Source organism: Coenobita brevimanus, chromosome 25, assembly GCF_032717465.1.
Source record: "Coenobita brevimanus isolate Jiangsu-jjx chromosome 25, ASM3271746v2, whole genome shotgun sequence".
Lineage (NCBI taxonomy): Eukaryota > Metazoa > Arthropoda > Malacostraca > Decapoda > Coenobitidae > Coenobita > Coenobita brevimanus.
The window spans coordinates 12,261,603-12,277,663 of NC_136978.1; the positions used below are offsets into that span (position 1 = coordinate 12,261,603).

Genomic DNA, 16,061 nt, shown 5'->3' on the forward strand with positions numbered 1-16,061 from the left:
CTTCTGTAATATATATAACAACTACAATTCAACAAGACAATAATATCCTGCATAATACTAATTTCACAACAATACAATACTGAACTGTATAACACCAATTACACACAGATTACATAAACACACGTCATAGGTGGTGGCAACCATCAGCCACTCACTTGATACAGTGATGCCTACTTCTTCTTTCACCTTTATCATTCTATTTGTGTCTGCCCTCCTCTCTCTCTGCTTCTCTCATCTTTCCAGTCAATCAATCAATCAATTAATCAATCAATCATTTCCTGTGCCACCCCATGGGATGCATAGGGCCTCAATGAACTCTCTCCACCAATATTTGTCTCTTGTCATCTCCTTCAGGTCCCACCAACACTCCTCTCCTGCTTCTCTTTTCATTGTCCTCAACCAGGTTTCCCTCGGCCTACCTCTACCTCTTCTTCTTCTAGCAGTCCACTCTGGCACATCCTGTATTAAACTGCCTTCTTTTCTGTATATATGCCCCAGCCACTTGCAGCGAGACAGTCTCACATATTCATTAACTGGTTTCACTCTCGTAATATCCCTTACTCTTTCATTTGTAACTCTGTCTTGCCACTTTACCCAAGAATCCTTCTCAGTATTTTATTCTCAAATCCTAATACTTTCTGATCTGTTACAATTGTACTGTACCATGACTCATGCCCATAAATTAAAATTGGTCTAACCATGGACTTGTAAATTTTCACTTTAGTGTGTACCGAAAGTATATTATTATTCCAAACAGATTTCAACATTCCAACAGCTCGCCAAGCCTGTCTAATCCTCTCCTCAATTTCATTGTTTAATGATCCATTAGATGATACAATCGTTCCCAGATATTTAAAGTTTCTACATTCTTCACCACAATATTCCCAATTACACAATCGATTTGGTTCTCCATGTTCATATTAATAATTTCAGTCTTTCCACAATTTATTACCAATCCAACTTTTTCTCCCTCCTCCACCATACAATCAAGCACCTTCTGCATCTCATAAATATTTCCGCAAATCAGTACAATATCAACAGCATAGTCCAAATCCATCAGCTTGTTATTTTCTTTCCAGTTAATTCCTGCACCTGTTCTCCTTACAACCTTCCTCATAACATAATCCATAACCAAAATAAACTTTCCTGTCACTTATTTATATTAAACTCTCAATTATCCAATGTAATTCAGCCACGCCCTATGCTGAATAACGTGAAATGCCAGATATTGCATAGTATCCCTCATCAGCTCAATATTCGGTGTCAAGCTGGATATTGTGTTACTATCTGTTCTGACCCTCTATCCTAAAAAGTTTCCCATGAGTAAATGATGAAAACTAAACATAAAATACAATAAAATAATAATCATTATATATCAACAGCCAGACACTATAATCTCATCAGGGGTGGTCATTTGTATTTGAGCTAGTTGTTTTATAGGGAGGAGCTTGACTCTCCACCAACCCACTTGCTAACATGTAGGGAACACGTATGGGTTGGTTATATGGTTTCCTGGCTTACAGAAAGCAGTTGGCTTGTCACTCAATAGTACAGTAATACAGCAATACAGCATTGGTTGGGTACCATTTACAAGCCTGCTGATCAGCCTCAATGCTGGATATTGCATAGAACTGCAGGTTACATTCCGTTTTGGTACTTGATGCTGCATACTTTCGCTGGATATTGCTTTAACAAAGAAGAGCCAGCAACACCGGATATTGCGACGACAGATAATTGAGAGTTTACTTTTCTCTTCTTCCCTTTTCAGGTGGCTTTACATTGAGTGCAACGACAGATAATTGAGAGTTTACTTTTCTCTTCCTTCCTTTTCAGGTGGCTTTACATTGAGTGACAAGCCTAATGATTGCCTGCAAGCCAGGAAACCATCTACAGTGCTGGGTGGTAATCATATAACCAACCCACACATGTTCCCTACGTGTCAACAAGTGGGTTGGTGGAGAGTTAGTCCCCCTCCCCATAAAACAACTAACTCAAATGGCCACCCCGTACGGGAGTATGGCATCTGGCTCTATTTATATACGTATATACAATAATCCCTCATTTATCTGGACATAACAGAGCCAAAGGCATGTCTGGATAGTGGCAAAATCCAGATAATGAACACTATTCTCCTACCATACCCAGACCCTACCTATATCCAACTTCCAACCTACACCTAGCCTATTTATACAGTACCTATGCTTAATTTGGCGGTGTTTTCCGGTCATTCAGGCATATTCAGACATCAGAACACACAAAGGAATATTCAAAGTAATGCTAAATACCAAGAAAACCATGCAGAAAAAACACTGAAAACCAAAAAACACCCTACTTATAAACTACTGTCCGTACAGTACCCCTCCTTATTTTGGCAGTGTTTTCCAATCATTCTGTTATATTTTGAAATCAAAACATACATAGGATTATCCAAAATAATTTTCACCACTGAGGAAACTATGGAGAAAAAAAAAAAAAAATGAAAACCAAAAAAAACTCCCTACCTATTCATTATTGTATGTACTGTACCCCTCGTAGTTTTGGCACTGTTTTCAGGTTAGTCTGCCATATTGAGACATTAAACCACACATAGAAATATCCAAAGTAATGTTAAACACCAAGAAAACCATTAAAAAAAACAATGAAAACAAAAAACACCCAATCTATACCCTATTGTACGTACAGTACCCCTCCTAATTTTGGCACTGTTTTCAGGTCAAACTGCCATATTTAGACATTAAAACACAGATACAACATGATGCTAAACACCAAGAAAACCATGAAAAAAAGAAAAAAAAAGAAAACCAAAAAACACCCAACCTACTGTATACACTATATACTGTATGTACCATATATACCCCTCCTAATTTTGGCACTGCTTTCAGGTCAATCTGGCATACTTAGACATCAAAACACACATAGGAATATCCAAAGAAATGTTAAACACCAAGAAAACCATTAAAAAAAAAAAAAAAAAAAAATGAAAACCAAAAAAACACCCAACCAATACACTGTTGTATGCACAGTACCCCTCCTAATTTTGGTATTGTTTTCCGGTGATTCTGCCATATTGAGACATTAAAACACAAACAGGATTATCAATATTAATGCTAAATATCACAAAAACAATGCATAACCAACAAAAATCAATGAAAAACCTGAGGACGGTTTGAAAATCTGTTATCTGTGATGAGTGATTGCTTCCAGGGCTCAAAAAAATTCCATGCCCAAATATCCATCTATCTATCTATAGCCTGACGCCCTAATCCCCAAAAGGGTGGCCGCAGACAAAACGCCTCCAAGTCGCTCTGTCACCCACCATTTGACTACCCTCCCCCCAACCCACCCCCCCTTCCCTCATATACCTCTCAACTCCATCCCTCCACCTCATCCTCGGTCTACCCCTCCCTCTCCCTCCCTCCACCTCACCTACATACACCCTCTTGGTCAGTCTTTCATTCTCCATTCTCTTCACATGTCCAAACCACCTCAGTGTATTTCTCCTAATCTTCCCAACCACATCCACATCCACCCCACAACGTTCCTTCACTTCTTCATTCGTCAACCTGTCCCTTCACGTCACTCCACATGCTCCTCTCAAATAACTCAATTCCACTGCTCTCACTCTTGACTTGTTCCCCTCTTGCAAGGCCCACGCCTCGCTTCCATACGCCAGGGTAGGGATCACAATACTATCATCCAGTGATTTCTTAACTTCCATATTCACCTCCCTATTTCTCATCACTGCTTTCAGTGTACCATCAACCTTCCTTCCCTGCTGTACCCTTTCACGCACTTCATCCCCCAAGGTTCCATCCTTACTCATCACACTACCCAAGTACTTGAATGCACTCACATTCTCCATATCCTCACCATCCAACCTCACTGCACACTCTGTGACTTCATTCCTCTCAAACACAATAACTTTACTTTTGTTTACATTAATTTTCAGCTTCCTCCTCCTACACACTGTCCCAAATTCATTCACCAAACCTTGCAACTCCCGTTCATCTTCACTCAACAATACTGTATCATCAGCAAACAGCAACACCGGAATCTTCCAAATCTCACCCTCATTCATTAGAGCCACCCCCACATCCACACAGGAAATTGGTTATAATGGTATAAATGGTATAGCATCATCTTCGCTGCTGTTTATAAGCTAATAAAAACACATAAAATTGACAATTAATGTACAGAAATATAGCAAGAATAAAGAGTTCAGGAGTAAAACTTACCTTCATATAACTTCCCACCATCCTAGTGCAAAATTTTGCCAGCACCTACCAAGAGTTAAGCATATGTCTAGATGCAGAATTTCATGAGCTTTCTTGTGGTCACTTCGGAATTTCGACACAACCAATAGTAGTCAAATAAATCACGAAATGCTTTGAAAACTCACGGGTCAGTGTTATCACCACAGAGGAGGGTAGGGAGTGAAGGAGTGAGGGGGGAGCCAGGAGGGTATGGAGGAGGGATGGGAGGGAGGGAGAAGTGAGGCTGCAGGCCTCCCCCAACCTTTTCCATGAATTTCTTGACTGAGCCAAGCTTTGCCACGTTTTCCCTGCATATTTCTCTATCTCATCACTCCATCTGCTGTCTAGCCATTTTCTGCTACGCTTACAATCTCTTGGTGTTGACTCAGTCAGCCTCTTGCTCTATCGGTTATCCCTTATTTTTGCTACATGGCCTGCCCACCTCCATTTCTGTTCTTTTATAACTTCTATAATATTTTTTACTTTAGTCTGCTCTCTCGCCCAAGTTGATCTTTTCCTGTCTCTTAAAGATATTCCCAATACTGACCTTTCCATTGCTCTCTGAGAATGAATTAATTTATTTTCCATCGATTTTGTCAGTTTCCACGTCTCACAACTATATGTCATTGCTGGAATTATACATTCATTATATACCTTTTGTTTCATATGTATATATATATACTATATATGAGGCCCCTAATAACATAGTGTACCGAACACCACATGTTGAAAACAGAGAAAAACACAGTTACAGTTGCGTAACTTTCAAAATGACATAACTTTGGAACTAGTGAATATTTTTTAGTGCTTTTTTTTTTATATTTTAGCTTGAAGTTCGTACTTTCATGTCATGCTAATCTTGGAAGAAAAGAAATTAGCAGCATTCTGAAAGGTACAACAATAGCTGCATTTCTCTCCAGTGTGTTTATTGAGAGACAAAACGTACTCTCAGTAAGCATTTTTAACAATCAAACCAACCAAAGACATCAATGGGAAATGTTTACAAAAGCAAAATAGATGTATGTAATATTATTATCAGAAATTAAAAACCATTATAAAAAAAAAGAAAGCTTTCATTTTAGCCATTTGGGAATAATAGTAAGCTCTTTTTCTGTTATGAGAAGGACCAGCAGCTTTTTGCTCACTACTAGAGTCACTCATGTTCTCGAGACAATGAGAAAAAACACTAAAACAGCTCTGAAAATAGCCAGTTAATCCATACAGTGTTCTAGGCCGACTGGTAAACAAAGAACTGTGTCACGTCGCAACAGATTCCCAGATCACAGTTGTCAATGTCTTGCTGAGCTCTCTGCCTTTCCCATTTTCCGTACATTACGGCTAACTTACCCTTAAAATCATGCAATTTTATGCTAAAATATTCCATGATGTTAGAATAATGGTACAATAATTATGTTATAAAAAAAAATACATGGCTGTGAGCATAAAGAAATGCTAGTATCTGGTAACACCAGACAACACGTTGCTGGGAGGCGCTTGGTACATGCTGTGACCAGCATGAAGGCTTGTTGACGCACTGAGGTGAAGCGGGCAGTGAGACCATGTTACAGAAGGGGAATTTGGACCCTAATACCAGTTGCTTTCTGTACCTCGTGGTTGCTTTCCAGATCAAAGAGGGTTTGGGCTACATAGTGGTATACTTAACTCGGTTTCGCTTGCAGTGGCGTTAGGTACACTATGTTATTAGGGGCCTCATATACAGTCCATCCTCCTAGTACGCGAGTTCAGAGTACGTGGTCCTTGTTGTATGCAAGGACCTTTTTTTTTTTTTCTTCAAATATTAGTTCATTTTTTAATAGTACGCGAATTAACCTCATTGTAAGTGAGACGGGCAGCAAAAAGTGGCCCAAATCTGGGGTTAACCCAAGTACATGACATTGCCACCCCGAGAAACGAAAAACAGTTGCCTACGCTCCACCCACCTTGTGACGTTGATGATGTGAACTTGTCACGTGATGCCCAAATGCACTGCTTGGAGGGTGGTGAGAGAGGCTCAGCAGAGGAAATACACGCGCACAGAGGGTACACTTGCTGTTCCAGCAACATCTCGTCTACTCTGAGGATATTGTTTTATGAGCCAGGATGTCTGCCCCGTCCTGGAGAAAGAAGAAGTGCATCATCCATGCCACAAAGACGGAAGTCATTCGGATGAAAGAGTGTGGGAAGGGTAACACTGCTATTGGGAAGGAACTCAGCTTGACGGAATCGACAGTGAGAACAATATGGGCAAACAGGGAAGCCATAAAGAAGACTGTCACGATGTATGGGATGGCGGCACTGGACGGGAGAAGCAGGCTAACCAACCAGGAAATAATTCTCATGGAGCAGTACCTAGCAACATACATCCTGAGGAAGGAGAAGGAAGGAATTCCACTGAACGGACACTATGCCACAGACCAAGCCAAGATTTTCTACAAAGCTGCATCTGTGAAGCTGCGTGTCACGAAACCCTTTAAAGCCTCCGTGGGATGGTTATGCCAGTTCTTGAAGAGGAAGGAGCTACGTCACATTCGCCTCACCGGTGAGCGTGCATCTGCAGATGAAATGGCAGCTAGGGACTATCCTGCCATCCTGATGGGAATAATCAACGAGGGTGGCTACATCAAGTATCAAATTTACAACATAGATGAAATGGCCCTATACTACAAGACTATGCCAAAGTCTACTTATGTCAGTAAGTAGCGGCGCCAGGCCAAGGGTGGAAAAGTGGACATGAGCAGGATAAAGGTCATGTTCGCCGTGAACTTATCAGGCTCACACAAGATGCAGCCGGTTGTGGTTCATACCGCAGCACACCCCAGATGTTACAAGAATCTTCGCTGCATGGATGATAGCGGGGAGTACTGGCACAGCAATTCTAATGGCTGGATGATGAGCAGCATCATTTCCAAGTGGCTGTTGCGGCACTTCATCCCTGACGCCAAGGCTAAATCCAAGGAACCTGGCATCCCCTTCAAGGTGCTCCTCATCCTCAACAATGTCTCAAGTCATCCAACCTGGCTAGGAGACCTCAGCAAGGAATGAAAGATTGTTTTTGTGCCACCCAGAACGACCTCTCTCATCCAACCGCTAGACCAGGAGTTAATTGCAACGGTAAAGCAGCTATACCACCAACACCTCTACAATCATCTCCGCAGCAAGACCGACAGCTCTGGGGAACTGCAGGCAATTCTTGACTTGGACACAGCTGGAAGTGATGTCATGGACGCCAAGGATGGTTTTGACTTGCCACCCACTTCACCTGCACCACCAGCCTCAACTCCTGATAAGACTGTTATGGCTTTCTGGCGGTCATTCAGCCTCAAGGACGACATCACATTCTTGTTGTATTCTTGGGCAGATATAACCACTGCAACAATTAACCATGCTTGGCGCCTCCTTGTACCGCACCTGTATGAAATCGCACAGGGAAGCAGCTTTCAGTCTCTGGCTGCTGCCGAGGCAGCCACTCTCACAACTGCACAACCTGTGCCCGGGTTTCAGGCCATCACGCTCGAGGAGATCAGGGGCTTACTTTCGGCAGCAGTGGAGCAGGATTAGCCCCAGGAAATCGTGCAGCGAGTGGACGAGGCCGACGCAGAGCAGGAGATCACTGCAAACAAGCCAGCAACACCAGTGATGGAGAGCACAGATTTGTCCATGATGGAGATATGCCAGGTACTGTGTGTCCCTGATAAATTCAAGGAAGAATTCAAGGACATTGAACGCTCTCAGTTGCGACTGGATGAGGTGATGGCTTCACTGGACAGAACCTTTCGCTACTACACAGACAAGCACAACCAGTAAGTAAACAGATGGAAGCAAACCCTCATCACCTGTTACCTTCGGCTCCAAGAATGGAATCACTCCCTTCAACATCAGAAGAGCCATATCCTGACAAGGATCAAGAGGATGATGCGATGTCTGGGGTGTCAGAAACAGACTTTGAAGAGTTTATGAACGAAGTGAGTGCATTACGTAGTGAATGTGTCGAAAGTGCTGGTGATGAGAGCGGTGAGGAAGGTGGCGTGTCGGGTGGTGTGGTGGGTGATGCAGGAGATGATTGCTAGGTGCCTCATCCTGCCTCAGATCCCCTTCTTACCTCCATCAAGCCTGTTGTCTTCTTTGGTTAAGGTGAGCAGCCATATTCTTGTTGGAATAGTTAAGCAATATCCTTGTTGATTTAGTAAAGCCATAATCTTGTTGGATTACTTTATCTTAGGTAATATGTCTTAGACAGTTCCCCAGTACAGAACAATACTTAGGCCTGAAAGGAGTCTCAAGGGTTGCCCATGAAGGGGGGTGCTGCCCATTTGTAATTTTTTCCATAAGTTTATGTATTCAGAGGATGTGAATTCCTAGTACACGCCGATCTCTGCCGCTTATATAGGCGCGTACTAGGGGGATGGACTGTACATATATATCTATACTGTATATTCATATAGTGCTCGTCAGAAGTATCGAGCGTCTATGGCAGGGCGCGCAATACTTTTGGCGAAAAAAGAATCACCCGTTTTTGGTACTAAAAATTGAGCCAGATGTTTGGGGCGCTAGCATGACGTCACGGGAGCTTGAGGCCTTACTGCGCGCTGGTTGGCTCCCACCTCAGTTGCCTACGGGCTGCGTGAGAGAGAGGAACTCTGCCGCGTCTCCCTCTCTTATTGTGCCATTTTTTACCTAGTGTCCCGCAGTGTTCTGGCTTTTGCCACTTTGTTATGGCCCCTACCCGTGAACTTTCGAGTGAAATCATATCCCAGATCATTGCTCTAAAGAAGGCAGGCCACCCCACGAAGGAAATTAGTGATCTGGTTGGTGTGGCTCGATCGACAGTGCGTAGGTGGTGCCCCTGTTTTCAAGTGGAAAATAGTGGTGACATTCCCACAATGAAACCGTGGTCTGATAGGCCCAGGAAACCTTCCCCGAGGTCTGTTAATGTTTTAAAACGTGCAGTGGAGTCTAATTCCCATGTGAGCGCAAGGAAAATAAAGGAGAGCAACCCGGAAGTGTTTGGTGAGGTTTCTGGGCGCATGGTGTCTCGAAGAGTCCATGAATTTGGTTACACAAGTCACAGGCCTGTGAGAAAGCCTCTTCTTATGCGTTACCAGCGACTTCATAGGCTTCCCTTTGCTGACAAGTACCTTAACTGGGATGAGGAGCAATGGTTGTCAGTGTTGTGGTCCGATGAGGCAACGTTTAGTGTTACCTGTAATCGAGGAGCATGGGTGTACCGGGCAAAGGTAGTGACCCGCTTGACCCCCATTACGTGGAGAGCACAAACACCCTGATTCACTCATGGTATGGGCTTGTTTCTCTGGTAAAGGTTTGGGAAGCTTGTTGTGCTTCCCAAGAACTGCAGAGTGAATCAGGACATTTAGCTGGAGCTTCTTTGTGATCATTTACTTGAGTCCTTCAAGCTCACAGGTGCATGAGTGTTTCAGCAGGACAGTGCACCTGCTCATAAAGCCAAATCGGTCGCCAATTGGCTTCATGACTGAGAGGTATCATTCATGAAAGACTGGCCAGGCAATAGCCCAGACCTCAACCTGATAGAAAACCTCTGGTACCTCGTAAAGAAGAATCTCCAAGGGAAGGACGTGAGCTCTCTGCCTAAGCTGGAAGCAGCCATTCGTGACTCCTGGGACAAAATACCCCTCCAGCACCTCAGGAACCTCGCCCTTTCACGACGTCTCAGGTTCGTGAAGAAGCGTAAAGGATACCCTACCAAGCATTGAAAGTAAATAAAATGCATTATTATATGTTTTTTCAATGTTGAAAGGTTTGTTTCGTAGGAGGGACGCAGGGCGCTCGATACTTCTGATGAGCACTGTATACAGTATCTCTCTCTCTCTCTATATATGTATGTATATATATATATATATATATATATATACATGTAGAGTGATGCCATATAAGCTCTACACTGAGTGACAAGCCAAATGGTTTCCTGTACCCAGGAAACCATTTACTAGGCTGGGTGGTAACCACATAACCAGGGTTTCTGGCAGGGTTAAGTGTCCCCCAGATTCCCCTATCCAAAATCACTTAATCATGGCAGTCGTTTCAGAGATCCTCAGAGGGCCCAATACCTGCCCAGGGCCCAAACCAAATGGACAGACTCATGTGGCCATTTGGAATGTGAGAAGTGTGAATGAGGAAAGCAAGAGGGTGGAAGTGACGAATGTGTTCAAGAGTGCGAGATATGCTGTGATGGCACTGTGTGAAACGAAGATGAAAGGGTGCGGAAGTGGAGGAGTGGGAGGGTGTGAAATGTGTATGATCGGGAATGAATGGGAGAGGAAGACGTAAGGAAGGAGTTGCCTTGTTGATGAATGAGGTGTGGCAGAATGGAATGAGAGACTACAAATGCATCAGCTCGAGGTGCATGTATGTCAAGTTCATATTTGAGAAGGTGAAAGTGGCAGTGATTGTAGCGTAAGCACCGTGTGAGCACAGGAGTGAGAGAAAGACAGACAGGTTTTGGGATGAACTGGGTGAAGTAGTGGGAGAAATGCCCAGGAGTTATAAAGTGATTGTGATGGGGGATATGAATGGAAGAGTAGGCACTGGTCCAGAGGATGACATAATGGTTGTTATGGAGTACCAGGAAAAAATGATAATGGGAATCGACTAAAGGATATGTGTCAGGAGAGGAGGTTGTGTATTTGTGATTCGTATTTCAAACACAAAGATGCACATAAATATACACGGTATAGAGGAAACGGGGATTGTGTTGAAAGAAGCCTAATTGATTACGTGCTCGTAGAGAGGTCGATGATGGGGATGGTTGCTGATACGAGAGCTGTGAGAGGACAATGTGGAAGTCTGTCAGATTAAATGATTGTGGTATGCAAGATCAAGCTGAGAGGAGTGAGGTGGATCAAGAGAGAGAAGAGCATTCAGGGTGAAAGACTGATAGTTGAGAAGCTGAGGATCAAAGAAGTGGCAGATGATTACAGGACCAAAGTAGAGGATGAGTTAGATTCAGCGAACTGGAATGAATTGGATCTGGACAGCCTGTGGAATGCATATAGGGAATGCTTAGTTAGGAATGCTAAAGAGGTGTGTGATGTGGCAAGAGGATCAACAAAAAAGAAGGGTACAGCATGGAGGGATGAGGAGGTAAAGAGTGCAGTGGAGGAAAAGAGGAAGAAGTGGCTAAAGTGGTTACAGGATAGGGGTTCAGTTGAAATAAGAACTAAGTATATCGAGAGCAAGAAGCACATAAAGAGACTAGTGAAGAGGAAAATGAAGGAGGTAAATGATGATCTGGGAGGAAAAATGAATGCGAACTACTCTGAAGATAGGAAGTACTTCTGGAAAGAGGTGCGGAAATGTAGAAGTGAAAGCGGAAACAAATGTGATAGTGTGAAGGATGCAGGTGGTAGGTTACCAACCCATGGAGATGAAGTAAGGACCAGATGGAAAGAATATTTTGAAAGCCTGATGAATGGGAATAGACAGAGCAGTGCGGCTGTAAACATGATTGGTTTGGGGGCTGTGCAGAGAAGGAATGCAGTGCCAGGAGACGTGAAAAAGAGTGCTGTGAAGCGTCTGAAAAATGGGAAAGCAGCTGGGGTTGATGAGGTGTATGCAGAGATGCTTAAATGTAGTGGAGAGAATGGAATGAAGTGCTTGTTGGAGATATGTAAGAAGGCATGGATGAGTGAAACTGTGCCTGCAGAGTGGAAAAAGGCTGTGATTGTACCCCTGTACAAAAATAAAGGTGAGCGAAGTGAGTGCCAGAATTTTCGTGGCATAAGTCTACTGAGTGTGGCAGGGAAAGTATATGGAAGAATTATTATAGAGAAAGTAAGAGAGATATCAGAAGTCCTAGTAAGTGATGAACAGGGTGGCTTTAGGAGTGGCAAAGGATATGTGGATCAAGTATTTGCAGTGAGACAGACAGCAGAGAAGGCTTGTGAGAAGGACCATAAGGTGTTTTTGGCATTCATGGATCTGGAAAGAGCATATGACAAAGTTGACACAAAGGGATTGTGGAAAGTTTTGCGCATGTATGGTGTAGATGGTAAGCTGCTAGGTGCTGTCAAGAGTTTTTATAATGGTAGCAAAGCATGTGTAAGGGTTAACAGGCATCTAAGTGAATGGTTCACAGTCGGTGTGGGCGTGTGACAAGGTTGTGTGATGTCCTCATGGTTGTTCAATATATACAGTATATGGATGGGGTGATGTGAGAAGTGAAAAAACGAGTAATGGAGAGAGGGATGGCGTTAGTAACGAATGGTGATGGGTGGAATATCTCAAATTTGTTGTATGCTGATGATGCAGTACTGCTTGCAAGTACCGGACAGGAACTTGGTCGGCTAGTGCAGAGTTTTGTTGATGTCTGTGAGTGTCGTGCCTTGAAAGTAAATGTAAAGAAGAGTAAAGTGATGGTTACTGAGAGAGAAGGTGACTCCCAGTGTGATGTTACAGTGAATGGAGAGAGACTGGAATTGGTGAGAGAGTTCAAATACCTGGGTACAGTGATAGAAAAGAGAGGAAAATGTGCAAAAGAAGCTGAAAGTAGAGTGACACATGGAAGAAAAGTAGCTGGTGCAATGAAGGCCTTGATAAGAAAACAGAGGCTTGAGTATTGCAGCTGCACGAGGCTTACATGAGGGAGTGTCAGTGCCAACTCTAATTTACAGGTGTGAGACTACGGTGTGGCATGAAAATGAAAAGTCAAGAGTAAGAGCAATGGAGATGGGACTGTCGAGGAATGTATGTGGAGTAAAGAGGGTGGACAGAATACGAAACAGTGTGATTCGTGAAAGGTGTGGAGTAAGGAAGTCGGTGGACATCAGAATTGAAGAGAGTGTCCTGAGATGGTATGGTCATATGGAAAGAATGGATAACAATAGAGTGGTGAAAATGGTTTACCTGAGCGAATTTGAAGGAGGGAGGAGACGAGGTAGGCCAAGGAGAAGGTGGAGAGATATGGTGGATGAGTGTTTGAGGAAGAGAGGTGTGGAAGTTGGAGAGGCTAGGGAACTGACAAGAGATCGAGCTGGCTGGATGAATGTGGTGAGGTGAAATACATGATCAGGGATTTCGGCACCCCTTGTGAGCATGGCAGTGTCCGGACTGACTCAACCAGATGCATTTGTGAGAAGCTGCAGAATGTGGTGAATGTTTTTTGGTGTATCCGGCAGAGCCAGGATTCTGGGGGCTTGAATGATGAGTGAGTAGAAGTGTGGCCTATTTGGGTTGGGCAAGTTTGTGCTGTCTGGACATTGCTACTCCTCACCCTGCCCTTGGGTGGGAAAGGAGGTCCGGATGATGATGATGATGATGATGATGATGATGATGATGATGATGATATATATATATATATATATATATATATACAGTATGTAAATGCATTCCAAATTTGGTTAACTGTAGCTTAAGTAATGGTATACTGCTGGAAAAAAAAAAAAAAAAAAAACTACAATACAGTAATCCCTTTAAGACCTGGATGTCCAAGTCCCGGACACTTTGGGCTTGGGTAAAAAAAAAAAAAAAAAATCATCCCTACCCTAGATTTGTCGTGCGGTGACGAACAGCTGTGTTTTGGCAAGTGGTTCCAGCGATGTCCGCTAGAGCACCCCTGCATCATCCCCACTTCCTGCCTACCTACCGTCGCAACTGCACGCTCGTCATCATGGCTGCCCATATGCTCGCTTTTGTGGTGGACAGTGAATAAACTGCAACACCTCACCACTAGACCACATTTACAGTGTTAGGAAATTAGAATTCAGAGTGCAAAGGATTAAGTGCACAGTGCAACACTGATGTGTTGCAACTGGCTTGGCGCAAGTAAGAACAGAATGTGCTGTGTTAAACAATTATAATTCACAGTGCAAAGGATAAGTGCAGCACAACACTGGATTTCCATACATGCTTCAAGTGCACCTTCACCATTGTCAGATTCATAAAGGAGGCGGGTTAATCTCTGTGACAGTCAAGGACATGCCGTAAGTACCCTGTACACTGCTAAATATTTTCCATACTTACTCCTGATTTCTCATTCTCTGGTTCCTTTTCATTTATTTTATGGTTTCTGTCCCTTATCTGTGTGAATTGGGTCTTAAATAGGTGCTGTGCTTGTCCAGCAGGAAGTCATTTACAGTGGGAGGCTTTCAAAGTTAAGTTGGGCTGGGGTGTATAAGTACCTGTCAGGGACATTTTTCCCAAGTCCCGGACAAAATTATGTCCCAGACATGCCTTTGGTTCTATTACGTCAGATCTTGGAGGGATTACTGTATTGTGTTCATGTACCTAACTTACTTCTTAGTCAGTTAAGTCTCTACAGCCTTAAACAGTACTGTTAGCAACTGCTGACTTTGTACATGGTCTTATACACTTGAAGTGCAGCTCCCATGTGTGAAGGGGTTCCTCGAATACAGCACTTCCAGGGAGGGGTGAAAGGCTTACATTAGTGGTGGACGTAATCGATTAGATCGATTACAAGGTAAAAATTTTCACTAATAGATTATAGTTCCCAAAAATCAATTACCAAATGATTACTCCCAGCATAAATTACAAACATGTGCATTTCAATGGATTTTACCCATATTAATCTGTTTCTCATAAATGCATTAATTCATAAAGATCTATGTAAAAAAAGAGGTAGCTGAGAATTAATAGTGTGTATGTACGAGCAGACTAAAAAGCCGGGGCCTCAGACATTGAAAAGGACAAATCTAATACAACAAACTTGTACGTGCAGTTTCTGTGTCCTACTGCGTACTGTTTACTCTGTGGCGGGTGTGCACTGGATAGCCAGCTGTGTGGCAGTGTGTGAGTCGTGTGACTGTGTGGCGGGCAGCTCAGCAGATCTGATTACTGGGTAATTAAATTTTCTGGTATTAATAATGTTTTTACCTTTCCCAGACCTTTTTCTTTAATGGTTGAGAGAGAGAGAGACTACGATGAAGCCATAACATTTTACCTTATACTGTACTTTACCAATATACCCATATAATATCCATTTTAAGGTAAAAGTAATCGAAAAGTAATCGATTACTGACCACAAAAGTAATCAAAATAATTTATTACTGAAAAAATCGAGTATCGCCCATCACTTGCTTACATATCACTTCCCCTCCTCTGCAGGTTCTCCCCTCTTATTGCAGTATTGCATCTTTATCCCTCTCCCATCCCTATTTCAATGTTCACTTCTCTTCTAAACTGTCTGATTATATCCCTCCTCCATTATGGCAGGCACCCAGCAACTATCTGGTAATGCATTCTCACCCCTTTTTCTGTCTACGTCTCTAATGCGAAGGTCAACTCATACCCTAAATCTTCCATATTTTCAACAGGTCAACTCTGGAACTGCCTTCATTCCTCTGCCTATGACCCCCAGTCATTTAAACAATGTGCCCAGGCATCTTTAAATGGACAAACTTTCATTTGGGGCTCTCTTTTGTTCACATTTTCCTGGAAAGAACAACTTTTTTGTGGCCATCCAGCCTTTATTTAATTTTTCTTTGCATGAATAAAAAGAAAGAAAAAGTGGTGCCACCAACAGGTAGTATGACGGCATGGCCTGCCATCTAGTTTAAGCCCAGAGTCTCTCTCTCTCTCTCTCTCTCTCATTCACACACACACACACACACACACACACACACACACACACACACACACCTGACAGTAGAAGTGGGTTCACTTAGAAGGAAAATTAGTGAAATGGCAAGTACAGTAGTCAACCATGAGAGTATCATGGAAGAGTTCAAAAATGATACAGAGACAATTAGGTAAGTAAGCAGTCCGATAGATCAGAGCAGTGATACTGAGGAAAAGATAACACAGGTGAATGAAGTGGTG

The 16,061-nt window shown here is 42.9% G+C and overlaps 1 protein-coding gene across 1 annotated transcript in view; it reads right to left on the reverse strand.

The window, feature by feature from the left end:
• Positions 1–16,061, reverse strand: part of LOC145393775 (uncharacterized) — a 124,769-nt gene that overhangs the window by 87,995 nt on the left and 20,713 nt on the right. The window lies entirely within an intron of this gene.